At 42.2% G+C, this 17,624-nt stretch overlaps 1 protein-coding gene across 1 annotated transcript in view; it reads left to right on the top strand.

The window, feature by feature from the left end:
* Positions 1–13,935: 13,935 nt before the first annotated feature.
* The window catches only part of ATP6V1C1 (ATPase H+ transporting V1 subunit C1), a 42,288-nt gene continuing 38,599 nt past the window's right edge, over positions 13,936–17,624 (top strand). Inside the window, exon 1 of the mRNA XM_010981871.3 lies at positions 13,936–14,103. The gene's annotated coding sequence lies outside the window, so the exon portion shown is untranslated. The remainder of the gene's footprint in view (positions 14,104–17,624) is intronic.

Below are 17,624 nucleotides of genomic sequence, written 5' to 3'. Positions count from 1 at the left end.
ACGATGGGGAAATTTTGTTGTTTATTTTAAAGGGGATGAAAACCAAGAGCTTCTGCCCACCAGAAAAGAGCTTTCTGCCTGCAGTCTCCCACATGATTTTGTACCTCTGGTCACCTCGGAAAGAAGCTCTTTTTTTCCTAATGCTGTCTGTGTTCCGCATTTTGGTGCCCAGAACAAGGAAGTAAAGGGATACATAGGACACATACATAACAAATGTAAAGATCAAGCATGTCCCAGCCAATATGTGCAACTGGCTGGAACAAAAGCATTTTGCCTAAGGCTCAAAAACGCGTCCGGGGATGCTGCGAGGAACCAGAATTGCGTCTCTCTTTTCCCAAACCCCAAATTACATCTTAGCCACTTCCTCTGGGCTCATTCACTTAAAAAAAAAAAAAAAAAAAATATATATATATATATATATATATATATATATATATATATATATATATATATATATATATTGTTTGTTTGTTTATTTATTTTTAGTGGAGACACTGGGGATTGAACTGAGGACATGCTAGGCATGCACCCTACCACTGAGCTATACCCACCCGCCTCATTCTCTTTTGAGTGATCAAGACATGGCATTTTTGACTGGGAGCAAAACCCCACTGTGACATTTCAACAGCATAATTAGTGGCAATTCAGCCAGTTCTTTACTGGGCATCTTCCACATGTCCAGGGTCTGGGCTCAGCCTCGTACGTCCATTGGTTCATTGACTCCTTTCAGCAACTCCATTACGTAGGTTGTATCACCCACCTTTTACAAGAAGGGGACATTACTGTGGCTGGCACAGAGTAAACCCTCATTGTATGTAGCTACTGTTTTAAATCATCGCTGTTACTTTTATGAAAAACTTCCATAGGAGATGGTCTGGACACTTTCAGACTGTTACTTGGGCCTTGGAAAACAGATTCAGTTGTGGCAGACGGAGACAGTGAGGAGGCAAAGAGCCGTCCTACATGAACCCAAGGCTCAGGGAAGGAAACTATAAGGGGTATGTGGGTAATGAGGAGTAAACTAGCTTGTCTGAATTGAAGAGTTTGTAAGAGGCATATTTGAAGCCATGCCTGAAAGGGCAACTTTGGGTCTAATTTTGGAGCCTTGCTAGACCAGGGAGTTTGGACACAAATATAAAGGCAGTGGGAACTCACTGAAGGTTTCTGACCAGAGAGGTGGTCTGGGGTATGTAGGAAGGCTTGGGGACAGGGCAGCTGGGAGCATGGAAGGGAGTGTGTTTTAGTGATATTGCAGCATTCCCGGTTTAAAGTGATAAAGTCAGAGCCTGAACCAGGGTGGAGGCTGTAAGAACAGAAAGGAAGGGGTATATGTGAGACAAGTTATGCAAGAGGATTTGTTAGGACTGGGAGCCAGGTGAAAATTATGAGGAAAATGGAGAAAATCCAAGAGGAACTCAAGGTATTCATCTTGATAGAATAATAGTTTCATTTTCAGAAAAAGAAGATGGTTTTCAGATGTAAATTGGTGAGTCTGACTTTGAACACATTGCTTTTGATTGGAGTGAAACATCTAGGTGAAACCGTCCACTAAGCAGTTGCAAGTGCGGGATGAGTAAATAGCTTCAACTCTAGTTGAATGGAAGAAACAGAGAATGGAGAGTTCATTCTTTGGAAAACCCACCCTTTGTGGGTTGAGGAAGATGGAGAGGAAGGGCAGGTTGGAAATGCAGGAAGAAAAGTGACATAAAAAGCAAGTGTCTGGTAAACCAAGAGAGGAGACAGGTTGAAGCAAGGGGGTGGGAGGTGGTCAAAAAGGGAGAGGACAGTGGTGACCACCAGACATTTGTGGGGGCCAGTCACCTTCTCCTGACCTTCTTGCTTCTGGATGGCACATAAGAAGGTTATTGGGGCCTAGGGAAAAGAGGGTAGATCCATGTAGTAGAGATGGTGGGTCTTGCATTTATATTTTTATTCACATCCCAACACATAAATCTCAATCATGGCCAGTAGCACCATCTTGGAATGCAGCAAGTCTATCATTTTGCTTTTTCATGTCATTGTCAACATCATCGTGAACTGACACTTACTGAGTATCAGGGAGGATGCTTTGGCAGCAAAGGAAACACAGATTCAAACCGGTATTAACAATAAATTAGAAGTCCTGAGACAGAGTGAACATTGCAGTTGGTTGATTAGCAGCTCAACAAAGTAATTAAGGACCTAGGTTTTTTGTTTTTTTTTGTTTTTCCTTTTCCTGGCTGTCCCCAATGGGAGCTTCTTCCTCAGGGAAGTAACAAGAGGGCTGCAGCAGTTCCAGAGGTCACAACAGAAGTACATAGAACTATTTGGAGAAAAAGAGAGACTACCTTTTCCTGTTGCTTTCTCCCAAGAGTGAGGAAGAGAGGCCTTGCAGCAGAATTACCCTCATGCCTCGCTGGCCAGAATTAGGTCACCTGCAGATACGTGATGCAATCCCTGGGGAGGGAAATGGCATTGCCTTCAGAAGAATCAGACCCATTTCTCACAATATCCTTTGAAATATTTGGCTATACGGATGGGTCCCTAAACAAAACGACTCTGTTTGAAAGGAAGAAGGAGGAAATGGACCTGGGTGGCCACTCTTAAATGGAGGGTACATTATCAGCCCTCCAATGGAGGGTTATAAGAAATGTTTACTTGGGGTCCCTATCTGAATGGGCCTTTTAATCCAGTTGATGGTAGACACACCAAAAAAATGACTACAGAGTTTTTAGTACAGTGTTGGACATACAATAGGCACCTAAAAAATATTTTTTGGATAAATGAATAGGTACTGGCACACCTTAAATGCTCAATGAATAATATAGCCATGCCTTGGAGATTCAGAAGAAGGACTGCTAACAAGTTCTAGATCAATGATTTATCAAATTTCAGGTGGTTCTACTAAAATGCAGATACCAAGCCCACAACTCTGGAATTCAGATTCAGTGTTTTTCATGGGCTCCAGTTACCTGCATTTTTAACAAGAATCCTAAGGGGTTCCAGCACAAGCTCCACTGGGTTTAGGGAGTGTAACTGGTTGAGGAAGGTAGGTAAATTTTTTTTAAGTCATTTAATGAATCATCAAATTAAAGAACTAGGTGTGGAGAGTATAGCTCAGAGGTAGAGCACATGCCTAGCATGCATGAGGTCCTGGGTTCAATCCCCAGCACTTTCATTAAAATAAATAAATAAACCTAATTCTCCCCCTGCCCCCCCACCAAAAGAACTGGCAATTTACCTTCTGATACTTCTGGTTGCTAGGATCTGTAGTCCTTATCAGAGAACCACATGTAAGAAAAAGAAACTCATTGCGCACCATTTCCCTTTGTTGACTGATGAAGGAGAGGTGAATTATGTCTTAATTAAACAGTGTTTCCAAGTTTGAATTTATTTATTTATTTCAGAATACGATCATGTAAAATTATCGGGTTGCTTTCTAATAATGAATGGAAAACCTCTGCCCATATTTATCCTTCCACAACACCAATTTTTCCACCCTGGATTTCTTTACGACTTATTGTCCCCAGCAAACGTATAGGTATAGGGAGACTATTATATCCTCCTTGATCGTAAAATTTATGTTTATTGAAAAAAAAGCCTTAGTTTTCTACAGCTCTTATTTAACTGTCTAAAGAAATTCCAACCAGCAAGTTCACTCACAGTTGCTTTCATGTTGCCAATGTCATTCTCATTTACATCACATTAGTGTTTATCTCCCTTTCTTAATTCTTCCTTTTACTTCTGGGTTGCAGTCGCTCCCATTGCTTGGGGTATGTATGTGTGTGTGTATGTATTTCATTTTCTCAATGAATGCACTAGTACTGATACACCACTTTGGACTGGATACATGTAAAGCCTACTTGGAGAGCTTATATAACAATCATAATGATAATAAAAATTATATAGCAAGTCTGACTTCAAAACACTCTCACTCTCATTATCTCAAACCTCAAAACTTATGAGATGCCACAATGAATATCACTCAGCAAGTTAGGAACTTGGTATCTTCCCTGGATCGTACAGCTGATGGAGTTGGGGGGATTTTTTTTTCCTTTGGTATCCCGTGGTGGATTTGATAGTATCATAGAAACTGGATTTAATTTTATAGGGTTTTTTAAACCTGAAAGATCACCTCATATGCCCTTATGCAATATTAGCTATATCTAGGTGCTCTGAAAGTGAATCGATACCGTGGGGGAATTATTAACATCAGGGACTGTTTTGGTGCAATCTTTGGCAATACTTTAACTTTTAAACGTGAAAGTTTAAAATTTTTTAAGTGTGTGTGTGTATTTGTGTCAGTACAAAATAGGTTATGATCATTTACTTGGTTCTTTAGGCACTGCTTCTGTTCAGCTTCTGTGACAGTTTTTTCCTGGAGTCTCAGGGCTCTGTTTCTGTCTATGAGACCAACCCATAGGGAGCAGAGATGCGAGGCCCTCCAGCTCACCACGCTGAGATTCATGACCACTAACCGGTTACCATTCTAGTAATTTGGCTATAGCCTTTTTGAGATCAATCCCCTTCCTTGTATTTCAATTCTATTCATAAAAGAGCATGATCATTGTAGCTAGCATTTTGTGGGGAGTCACTGGGAGCCAGATGCTTGCTTAAATGCATTATCTCATTTCATTCTCCTAATAAGCCCATTGTGGGGTTTATGGATGAGAAAACTGAGAATCAAACACAGTTGCAAGTGGCAGAGCCAGATTCAATTTACTCGTTGCTTCAAGTCCCTGTCTAATATCCTGTCCCTCTAAGAACATGATTTACAGCCTTCCCTTCCTCCAGCCCATGCTCACCCCTCATATCACAAAACTTTCATGGCCCCAGGGAATCAGTTATGCCAAGGATATTCCATCAGATATTAATTTATATTAAATGCATTATGTCTCCCCACCCCAATAAAATGATATTATGATATTAATTATACTTTCCAAAGTTCATCCCCATGCTGTTGGAGGATTCCTACTTTGGAAACCAGGTCCCATACCATGCATTCCTTTGGGGACTGTATATTCAGGACTAAAACTCCACTGCAGAACTCCAGGCCAAAGCAAGGGTCCTTCCAAAGGCTCATGGGCCTCATGGGATGTCTGCCGGGACTGCCTGTCATTGCTCTACTGAGGTGGCTTATTGCACGTTCCAGTCCTCCTTGTGCACCCTGGTGACCACATGGCAGTGATACCTGCCTCCTCCAGACACCAGGTTTCATCAATGGGCCTAGAATTCTCTCACACCTTGCAGGTGGCTCTTACCTGTCCAACTCTCCCCACACTCCCCTTTCTCTCCCCTTCACCCCAAGGATTGCTTTACCCCCATGGGCCTGTAGAGCGTGTTCCCTCCCCCTTCAATTAATAGGCAAAGACTGACTGATATGACCAAGTTCTCTGCAGATACCAGCCTGACCTCTTACGTCAAATTTATCCTCCGCAATCATTAAAATAAATTATTAGCCCATTTCAGTTCAGTTCAATATATATTTATCAAACGGGAACTTGTCCCATGTCTTCAAGGTGTTGAATTGGTGGAGGGAGAGGGATTTTGTCAAAAATGTGAGGGGTTTGGCATTTTACCCATTTGCAAGCTAACAAGTTAGTCTGCCATATTTTAATGGATGCTCATATAAGACACAAATCTCATGGGTCAGTGAAAAAGGACTTTATGATTCCTCACATGGTAAGCAACATGAGCATAACCATATTTACATCAGGTCTCCTTGCCTCTGAGCCACACAGGGTTGATGTGGACAGACCCAGCTGGATGCCTGGACACAGTGGCATCACAGGAGAGGATCCTGAACTTAGAGAACCCACGTCTTTCAGACTAGACCACACAGAAGCTCACCTAGACAAATGCACCGTACTAATACAAGATGATGACACTCGTGGAAACTCAGTGGAGGGATCCTGGGAATTCCCTGCTATCTTCACAACCTTTCTGTAAAACTAAAACTATTCCAAAATGAATATTTGGTTTTAAAAAAGTGCTTACTTGACTTTTGCTCTGGAGGGAGATACTATCCTTACCTTTCAACATTGTTTGTCATGTAAACATCCTTGAAAAGAGAATCCAGAACAACAGCAGAAATGCAAGAAACCCATGAAGCCTTGTCTCCCAGCAATAGCCACCCCTGGTTTCTACACTCTCTCACCTTCTGGTGAATTTCCCTGTAAATGTGCCACTCCAGGGGCTACTCTGATTAATCTAACTGACAGAGACTGGGGCCAAATCTGTTCAATTTGTTTCATACAGTAACTTACGAAGGCTATTCTGAACAGGACTCTAGCAGCAGGAGGAGGCCAGCCTGCAGCAAGGACCTCAGCTATGCCCCCCAGGGTCTCAGAATCAACCCACTGAGCAAATCCAGGGTCCAATGTAAGAAGAGTCCTGGGGCTCTCTCTTTAAGCTTCTCTATTGATCTTTCCCCTTAGCCTGAGGCATTAATGGAGGCCCAGCATGATTTATTAGCAATCCTACAGACTCTGCTTTGACCCACAAGGAAGAAGTTTAAAGCAATTCTACCATCTATGATATCTCTGGCCAGTCATTTGAGGCTGACCTGAATGCTTTCCAGGGCCAAGGTGGTGTCCTTGATCACTTTAGCTAAGGTCAGGGACAAATTTTGTACTGTTTTGTTTGTTTTTTCTTTTTGATTGGACGGCTTCCATTGGAGCAATAACTGGCCGCAGATTATGCATAAATAATGAGTCAGTTATCCCTTGGGAAGCTCTTCCAGGTAATCAAAGGAAGCTTTATTTCAGGCCCATATTTGAGAGCTATGTGATCTACTAGTGGCATTTCATTAAACACTTGAAGGTCTCTTACAATCACCTGTAAGGTGCAGGTCACCATGTTTTAGGGAGTAAGTTGAGACAATGCTTGGCTACCATGTAAGCAGTACAGTCCTGGGAGCGCATGTGGTAGCCCCGGAAAGAAAGAGTTACAACTGCTGGCACCTCTCAAGTGAGACCTGTGCTGTTCAAGAGGCACACGTGGGCAGTATCCACAACACGGCCTCTCCAGCAGACATTAAATCTCAGGGGTCTCAGGTTGCTTTGAATGAGCAAGTCTAGTCCTTGTTAATGGAGAAGCTGCCTGAGGGCAGTCAGACTAAACTCTCCTGTTTGTCCATGTAACGAGGCAGGTGGCATTTATCTATCCCAAGGAATGACTGAGCAAAGGCTGTAGGAATGGGGGTGGGAAGACATCCAGAGGTGTAGACAGGGCTTCTGTGTCAGAGGTGCAGGAGGTGGGGACATCCCTTGCTATTTAAGAGTGACGTCTTGTTTAGGTTAAGGGGAATGGGGATCAAACCTCAAACCGTGCTCAGAGCCATCTGGCAGGGGATGGCAGACCCAGAGATGAGTTAAAACAAGATACATGCCACCGTATAGGAGAATCACGCTAAGATGCTTTCCTTCCTGAGGAAGGCTCCAGGGGTAATTCCGAAGGACAAAGGTCCTTAAGGTCCTTCCTCCCCGACCCCTGCTGAGGTCTAAGGCATTACCTGCTCAGGTGGTGGGTTGTTCTCCCTCTATCATCATGAATTCAGTGTTTCCCATTCCAGTAGCTATACCTTCACCTTTTCCCAACCATTCCCTACTCTCACCCAGACCTTTCCTCTGGAAGAGTCATGCACGAGAGACAAGGCATTTTATAAACTTACAGTGACTCATCATGTCCCCACTTTGGCCCACACAGGCCACTGTAGGGAGTCTTGGTGAGTCGAGTACTCAACCAAGTGGTTATTATCCTTGTGATCTCCATACCTGTTCTTTACCAGGCGGCAGGACCTTCTGCCTGCCCAGGACAAATATGAGTACCGGTCATTATAAGGGGCAGGCTTGAGGCTGATTGCCAGAAAGGAGAGAGTTAGTAGCGTAGCAACTACAGCCTCATTTGGAGTTTTTAAGACTGCATAGCCTGCAACCGCCTCTCCAGTTTTCTTCATGAACAGGCAGTAAAGCGGAGGAACAACTGTTGCTCAGCTGACCGTTCACAATCTAGTCCACAGCTGACTCCCAGGGACCATACAATTTAGCTTATGATCAATTTCGGACTTCTTGCAAATTCCATTAAATGATCTATGAGATGCTCATCCTTTCTCTTCCAGAAAACTCTCTGACGTATCCTATCCTTGTCATCAACACTATCAGGGACTGGAAAGGGTTTAGATTTTACCCATCAAGTTAGCCTGGTCCATCACAGTTTCATAGATTCTGGTAGCAGACACAAGACCTCTGGGTCAGAGGCAGAAGACTTTTACTCACAGCACAGCAAGCAGCCTGAGCAGCAGCATCTCTGAGTCAATTCCCCTTTGCCCTATTCCCGCAGCAGGACCTGGATGGGCCCAGACGGAGGCAGGGACACAGTCTATTTCATTACTGGAGAATTACCTTGAGTTCAGGGAACCCACGTCTTTTATACTGCACAGTAAATGTGGCTGCCTAGTGCTACAGAAGGAGACATTTCTATCTTTCAATGAAGTTTGCTATACAAACATCTTTGAAAATGTAGTTTCTGGGTCTGGGAAAAAGGCAATCAGTGCCTTCACTCATAAGACATGCAGAAATGTGAGAGCAATCCATGAAGAATTGTTTCCCTACAGGAGTCACATAAATAAATACATTCAATAAAATTATAAAGGCTGAGATAGAAAGGTTCAAAGGGCACTTAACGTGTTCATTATTTCCGTTGATAATTTTTTAAACATAGTCTCTCCTCAGTAAATCAGTCGCCCTATGTATTATTAACTATTTTGAAAGATATATGCTTGTAGATTGAGGAATTAGGTGTAAAAATAGACTAATGAGAAGATGTTTATAAATTATTAAATACATCAGTTTAGGGGGCATGTTTTTTGATTCTCCCTCCTTAATTGCTTGATTATAACTACTGAATACTAACTTCCTGTGCTGTTACTTTTAGGCTGATAGTATAAATTAAATGAAACTTAAATAGATTTAGTCCATAGGCAACTACTTAGTATAGAACAGTAGTTGTTCAAAATCTTTCCCATTTTGTTATTTAAAGCTGGATTGTGAAAATTAGAAAATAGTAAAAAAAAAAAAAAAAAAAAAAACCAAAACAAAAAAGGAGCAAAATCTTGAAATGAAGATGAGAGGGCAGAACTACTTTAAAAAATAATTTATTTTCTTCCTCCCCTAACCATTTCCCACTCCCAAGAACGTTTCATAACATTTCCAAAGAGATAATGACAAAGATGATAATTTTATTAATTCAGGGATCAAGATTACAGGAAACAGACAAAAAGAACCAACAGGCTTAATTACTCAGATAACCTCTTCCCTTTCTCTCTGTCACATAATGTTTAAAAATCTGGCCTTCCCTTTAGTTGTTAAATCTATTTAGTTATCACCTATTGCATGCTTAATCTGCACAAGGCACATTTAAGACTCTTCAGTAAAATGTGGTCTTGGTAAAGTTGATAAAAGGTAAATGAAATTAGCTAAACGCTGTAAGGGTGCCATGGAAATTCAGAGCGCAAAAGGAGTGTGGGGAGGAGACAGTGCAAAGGGAGGCTTTATGCGGCAGAGGTTCAGAGCATGGACCCAGGAGCCACACAGCCTGAGTTCAGAACTCAGATCTGCCGCTTACTAACTGGTCAAGAATCACCCTGTGCCTCAGTTCCCTCATATGTCAAATGGGGATAATATAATACACATTTCAGAGATGGCTGTTGTGAGGATTAAATGTAAAGCACACGCACTCACACAGAACAGGGCTGGACTCAAAGCTACGTGCTGTTGAAGTCCAGCTGCTGTTGTTGTTATATATGATTCTGGGGGTCAGAAAGGCTTCGGAGATGGGGAGGCATTAGTGGTGGCCCTGCTCAACGGCAGGGGATGGCATGTAGACAGTGGAGACACCTCATAGCTGACAGCCCAACTGGGGGTCCAGGAGGACGGATGTTCTCGACTCCTGCTCTGGGGAAGTTAGACACAGATCCTCTCAACCTGCTGCCCTGAGCCTGTCACAGAAGTTGTATACACGCATGCATTTGAATAGAAATAGTTGGGGCGGGGGTAGGGTATAGCTCAAGTGGTAGAGCGCATGCTTAGTGTGCACAAAGTCCTTTCAATCCCCAGTACCTTCTCCAAAAAAACATAAACAAATAAGTAAAACCTAATTACCTCCCCCACAAAAAAATTTAAAAATTTGAATAGAAATACTATTTTTGGTTGTTTATTTGTTTGTTTGTTTTTGTTTTATGGTGATTGAATGCCAACCAAAGGCACCAAACTTTATTCTTGTTAAATTTAAATTTTTCAAGGAAATATTATTTTCTTTGTACAGTACGCTTTGAAAGCCATTATTTCCTTATTAGTAACCTAAGTCATATAAGCTAATTGAATGACACTTGCATGGTGTAATACAAAAAAAAAAGACAGGAGCAAAAACCATCTATAATCAAAAAATACTGTGTTATTTCAGTTTTTTATAGGTACATATAGACATGCAGGCACAAGCATATATTTTAAAAAGAATTACATTGTATCTAGGGTTTTATGACCTTCTTTAATTCTCCTATAGCTTTAACATATTCCTTTACCTACAAGTGTTTTTGTGTCACATATTCAAGATAGGAATAGTATTTCATTGCATATTTTATTTTTTATTTTCCCATTCCTCCTGAATAGAATATTCTTGAAGGACATATCCAGGTGATTTTCCCTGAGTCGTGAAATAGTGGATGATGTTTATTTTCTTCTTTCTGCTTATCCATGCTTTCTACTTATTAATTATAAATAATTAATATGTATTAATTGTTATAACAGGAATAAATGAAAACATGTTTTAAAAAGCTGTGATTCATTCAATACTTGGCATTTCTTGATAAAATATTTTTCCACTTCTATTCTTCCCAGGCAAGGAGCATGATACGTAGAAATATGTGATGGTGACAAGTCAGGAATTCACTATGAGGCTGGCATACAGGAGCCAATCTCTTAGCTAGTGAGTGAGCCTAGCTGACATCTTAAAGTAGCAGTGTGACCATAATTTATTACATAATTCCATATAATTCTTACAACAATAGAGGTAGATAATGTCTCAATTTCACAGATTAAAAAACTGACAGTATGCTATGTTGTTAATCAAGGACTGGGACTCAGAACATCACGAGTCCAGTAGTAGGTTTCTCAGCCTCAGCCCTATTGATATTTTGGATCAGATAATTCTTCGTTGTGGGGCTGTCCTGTGCATTACAGGATGTTTAGCAGCATTCCTGATTTCTACTCTGAATTCACTAGAGGCCAGTAGCATCTCTCTCCCCGCAGGTTGTGACAAGCAGAAATGTCTCCAGACATTGCCAAATATCCTCTGGTTGAGAACCACTGGTCTAGTGTATTCTATTCATTAACCCTGAACATTAAACTCTAAAAATTCCAGATAGAAACCTCAAATCACTTTCAACACTTCACCATCACAGGGTGCTTAGTTCTTCAACTAAACATTTAATATTGTTGATGAATGAAAACAGACATTATGATGTAATGAACATATTTTGCATAAATATTTTCCTGCCTTTTCCATTATTTCTACCCTAATGTGGAATGGATCAGAATGGAAGAGAATTTTAAGGCTTCTCATCCATACTGTCAAATTACTGACCATAAAAGTTGTACCAATTGACATTTCCAATAGCGATGTGAGAAACTATCTTATCACACCTTTACCAGCATTAGCTATGATGTATTTCTATCCTTGCTAATATGGGTTTTATTTTGTATATTATTTACATATTTTAATAAATATGTACATTTATGTTATCTTTTTTATATTTTTGAACATTAGTAAGAGTCAACATTTCCCCATATGTTTTGGCCAGTGGTATGTCTTTTTTTTCTGTTGTTTGTCCTTTTGGCTTATTTGTGTGTTGTGGTCTTAGTATTGTTCTTATTGTCTGTGCTCTTCATATAATGTAAACTGGAGAGCATATTTCTACCAAAAAGATAGCTCATATAAAGCATTTGAGTTCATTAAAGGTTTGGACAGACAGCAAAAGATTTACATCATAGCAATTGAGGCGATTTCAAACAGCGTTATAAACACTCTTTATCATATTGCTTTCTTTCCTTACTCTCTATGCCTGATGCTTCCTCAAATGCCTTCATCCCCTACACCCCTCCATTTTTTTGTTCCTTTCCAATCTCTATTGGAAGCTAGTTTAGTTATGTCTTTGGTTTCTTTGTCTCCATTTACCCAAGCTCTCAGTTTATCTTCCACTCCACTAGCTTATCAAAATATTTTCATAAACAAGGACATTTCTTTTTCTAAAGTACCAATATTTTTAATACTGAGGGGGTGAAACATGACTTTGATTCCTATTGTGCTATTGGTTTAAAAATTAAAACCGGATGAGAATTCAGCTACAGGGCCACACACAAGCATAAAGAAACCCAAAGGTTTCAAATGTAGACCCTAATATTGCACTGGCCAAAGCAGTTGTCCCTAGCCTTCTGTATTTACATTTTAATTAATTAAAGTGAAATAAATTTTAAAATTCAGTTCTTCAGTCACACTAGCCATATTTCGAGTTCTCAGTAGCCACATAACTCTAGTGGATACCATATGCACAACACAGAATAACATTTCCGCCACTGAAGAAAGTTTTATTGGACGGTACAGGTCTAACAAAATATTGCCTCTGGGCCAACTTCTGATGCCAGATAAAGCCTTTGGAATTCCTGACAGGTTTCCAAAACTGTGTTATGGAATTGGTTGCTGGAATTGCCTGAGCTTCATCCAAAATCGGTGAAAAGCAGCAGGTTGGGGATAGTTTGGTTGGTTGTTACTTTCTGTCTAATGTATTACTAAGGCTCTAAGAAATTCTGTGGTGAATTTCTGCAGAGACACAACAGCAGAAAAGGTATAACAGAGATCTGAAAACCTGAATCCTATAATATATAGTAATAATGGCAGCCATTTACTGGCTGTTTCCTGTCTGCCAGGCCAGGCACTGTGCCAAATGTACATTTCATTAGTCCTCACAATACCCCTATGAGGTATGTATTCTTACCATGCTTTTACAGGTGAAGAAGCTGAACTACTGAGCCGGGAGGTTACCCAGCTAGTCAGCAGTGGAGCCAAGATTTAAAACCAGGTATATACTTTCCCTTGTGCTAAGCAGTTCTGTGACTTATGGCTCTTCACCTTCCTCAAGTGTAAATCTAAAAGGACTGAATTAGAAACTCACAAAGTTCTCTACCGCTTCTAAAACTATACTACCTCTAGAATAAAACCATCTACCCTTCCAAGCCGATGAATTATGCAGGGCTCACAAGAACGGCTTGCTACCTTCCCCTCTCCCCGAAAGTATTTGCTGTCTCCTGTCCATGTCTTTGCCGTAAAACCGTCCGTGGTCCCATTATCTACTGTGATTTCAACTATATGTGATGTTTACCACACGCCCCACATACCCCTGAACTAGATAAGCTCTCTCGTGGCAAGGAGTGATTCACTCCGGTAGACGATCCTAAAAACATTATTAGCACAATGACGAGCGCACAGTAAATGCTCCATGAACACGTATGGAATTAACTTGAAATGGACAGGAAGGAAAATGTGTATCAGCGGCTGAAGCCAACTCTTAAGTAATATTACTCAGAAAACGGGGCTTTCCGAAGAAAGCCCGGAGTGAAGAAACCTGTTTAGGGGCTAGAGACAAAGATTCGGACCCGCAGAAACCTGAAATGGGGTAACCTTAGGGACTGTGGCAGTGAAATTCACAGGCGGCGGACAAGACTCCGCCAGGACGCCGGGAGCAGCGGAAGCCCCACCCACCCCGGAACAGCGGCCGCCGGCCCAGTCTCCCGGGTCTCCTTGGCTCCTCCGGAGCCTCCCAGCCCCGCCCCTCCTCGGCGAGCTTGCCGCGGCGGCTGCGCAGTGGCGCTCGCGGAGGCGGAGCGGCGCGGGCCGCGGTCAGCTGACTGCTCCGGTGGGCACGTGACTCGCTCCGTGGGCGCTGGGGTCGAGGAAGCCGTGAGGCCGGAGCTTAGGTCGGGGAAAGATGGAGCGCTGAGCCGTTAACGTCTGCCAAGCTGTCCGCTTCCGTACCTGTTACTGCTGCCACTTCCTCGTTTGACATTTCCCTGGGTCAGTGAGCGATGGCTACCCCCATAGGGAGTCCCGGCCAGGCCGAAGCTTGCGCTGTGGTCGCCGCCTGGGAGGGATGGGGGCGGGCGCGGGGGCCGAGGCTGTGGCGTTGGAGCCGAGTGGGTGGCTATGTCTGGTTTCTCCGCGCCCGTTCGTCGCTACCTTAGGCCTAGGTTCTGTCTTGGGAGGAGGGAAAAGAAAGGGTCCTAAGGGAACTCTGGCAGAGGCAGAAAAAACACTGCGGGTCTAGGACATTTCTCCTTGGGTTGGGGTAGGGGGTCACAGCAAATCCCCGCTCCCTTGATTGAGGGGGATGAACGGTGACAAAGTGGCCCAGATGAGGATCTGGGGTGGTGGTGGGGTGTGTGTGTGTGAGGTCACAGCGAGCGCGAGGGCCTCTGCTGGGTGTACGCACTTGCGAGTGGAGGATGACAGTTTAATGGGTCGAGGAGCCCCTCACAGAGGACGCAGGGTCCTTGTGGGCAGGGGAAAAAAACAAGAATCCAGAGAGCTCAAACCATTTTTTATTACGATGGGGGAGTGTAGGCAAGAAATCTCTGAAAAGGAACTTGAGGGGAGAGTCACACGGACAAACTGAATCACCTGAGAAACAGAAGTAAGAAGCCTATATTCTTTTCAGAGGAAAAATCTGGTATGTTAAGAAAAAATCAAGTATTTCAGTGAGAGCTCAGTACCAAGGACTGCTCTGGGAGTGGAAGAGTCAGATGTAAAGAGTTGAGCCTTAGGAGTTCGGACAAATGTTGGGGAGATAAGCCACACACACGCGACACATTGCAGCACTAAGTTTGTGTGTGATTGTCAAAAAGAATACTAAGGGCTTCAGAACTGTGGAGCAGGGACAGATGTATGAACTGGCATTATAAAGAAATACCCTGGGAAACATAACTGGAGCTGGGTCTTGGCAAGCCGCTGGGATTTGAACAGGTGGGGAAAAATGAGGGAGAACTTTCTAGGCAGGGAAGGCCACAGGATTGGAAGGCCTGAAGATGAGGGAAAAGAATGCATCTAGTGGAGCCAAAAGTCCAGGTTTGCGGTGGTTTTTAATTGCAGAGAAGTGGGAAATAAAGTTGGGGTCATGTAATAAAGAGTTTTGAATGCTATTCATGTACTTATTCATTCAACTAATATATGTTGAGTTATACACCAGGTACGAGGTGCTAGGGTCTTTGTCCTCATAGAGTTTACAGTCAAGCAGAGGAGATGGATGTTAATAATCATGCAAGTGTGAAATGTACTTTGAAAGAATGATAGTGGTGTGAAAGAGTTGATAAAGGATATATGGTCCTTATAGAAGGTTCAAAGGTGGCTTTTTGGAAAATATGACTTTCCAGCTGACATCTGAAAAGAGGCTGAAAAAGATGTGAAGGTGTAAATGAAAACATTCCAGGCTGAGGGAACAACATATATCCATGTCCTGGGATGTGAAGAGGACTAAAGCTTTTGAGAAGTTGTGGGAGGATAGCATGGCTGAGTCGGAAGGGAGTGAGGGAGAGAGGCAGGTGGGGGAAGGCTGGGGTCAGGGCCAGCCGAGCTTTGATCCTGAAAGCAGAGGGAAGCCAGTGAAAATGATAGGCAGCAAAGGGAGTCAGATGCGGGTTTTGAAAAGAAATTTTTGCTGAGAATGTAGAGGGTGCAAAAGTGAATGAGGGGAAGACCACCTCAGGAGGACATTGTTGTAATCCCGCCAAGATCTGTCAAAGCAATGTAAACTTCCCTGTAAAAAGTGGGGAGCCACTGAAGGATTTGAAGTCAGGGTGCCTTATCTCTCCGCTGTGGAATTAAGGAGAATGTTGAACTGTACTCACCTTTAGAGGGGCTAAGGAGTTGGGGCAGGAAAGATTGATTAGATTCTGCTTGCACCATTCACTGAGGGTGGTTTTAACTATCTCCTGTGCAGTCCTGAAATTTGAGGGGAGGCTGGAGCATTTGGGGGTTGATGGGAGACTCCTTTACAAAAACCTGTTTTGGCCTTCCAGACTCACCCTTTGGTAATGTCATCTACTCCAGAATAATTTTTATTGAACAATAGACATAGGGGCTACCTTTCGTGTTTATTTTGTTCTCCCAGGTCTTTGAGAGAAAGTAGATAAAATGCCATTCGTTGTATCAGTAGGGACCTGTCTAGACCCTTGGACCTAGAGACAAAGTGATTTGTCCAAGTCTGGCGTAACTTCCATCATCTTCTGACTGCTGATTACCTGCCCAATGCGTAGCACAGTCCCAGCTAGAGAGAAGTGTGAGTTTCTCCTAGCGCACTGTAATCTTGGATTCAGCACTTCTGGTGAACTTTTTTGAGTAGGACAGCTCCAAAGGGATTTGGCAGTGGTGGTCAGTGCTTTAAAAACTGCTTTTCTGTTAGTCTGAGTGAAGCTGTTCCATTTACAGTTCAGCTGGAGGAGATAATGAGCTACAAGGTGGGCATAAAGCGCTGAGGGTGTCAATCACGGTTCTTTGGCAACAAGTACATCTCAAACTGTGCCAAAGACAAGCCTCAGGTTTGTGTCTCAGAACTCCCGAATCTTTTTCTCTTTTGGTGTATCTTGCAGAAACTAGATAAAATCTAAGGAAACAGTACTCGGGATCTGACAAAAGTAAATACTGAGAGCTAGGTGGTTAGTGTAATTCTGCTTCTAAAACTGGGCAGGAAGTCCTCGTTTTCATTTTTTGGCATATTAGTCTTAGGAGCCACACTTACATTTGTTTTTATAATCTAAAAAGAAACCTTTGGGTTTCAAAAATCTGATTCTGTAATTATTTCCACAACTTGTGAAATAACTGCATCCACCAAAGAGCAAAACTGGAATGCCAACACAAGCCTTTGCCGAAGGGTCTCCTTGGGGTCCACCAGTCCGCAAGTGGACAGTCTTCCTTTTTTAAACTTGAGTCTGCTTGGGGCTAGCTATGGTTCTGACCAAGTACTTCCTAGTTAAATTTTGTGCTTGTACATACTCTGGTCTATCTGACCAAGTAAACCTTTTTAGATGTGAAATTTTATACCATTTTAATTACAAATTAATTCATGATTGGTTCTCATGTCATCAGTGTTTTTAAGACATAGTAGAAAACCACTAGCTTCATGCCCTTGGAAAGATAGCTCAGGCAATGAACCAGGGCAGTCTAAAATTTCCTGTTAACGTTAGTGATCCTTGGAAGTAGAAATTGCAAACTATATTCTTGATAACAAAGGAGAATTCTGTTTCACATGTGTAGTAAATCTGCTGTACATTTACTGAGTGCACTGCCAGGCAGGCAGTGAAGGAGAGATGCTTTGGTTATATAGAATAGAAAATGGAGCATTAGCTCTGTATCTAAAATGAGGTGTGTGTTTATTTGAAAATAGAATTCTAGGTAAATGCAGAAATTTTTTTTATAGAAAGAGATTGATATGTCTTGAGATGTTTTAAGCAAGCTATCAATGAATAGGAAGTTATTCATAAGTTAAGCTAGTTAACAGGTGGATTGACTTTACCGTGAAAGATTTTCTTTATGAACCAACCTGT

The sequence above is a fragment of the Camelus dromedarius genome, chromosome 20, assembly GCF_036321535.1.
Source record: "Camelus dromedarius isolate mCamDro1 chromosome 20, mCamDro1.pat, whole genome shotgun sequence".
Classification (NCBI taxonomy): domain Eukaryota; kingdom Metazoa; phylum Chordata; class Mammalia; order Artiodactyla; family Camelidae; genus Camelus; species Camelus dromedarius.
Note: the sequence above shows the minus strand (reverse complement) of the source record. Positions and strands in the feature narration are given on the sequence as shown.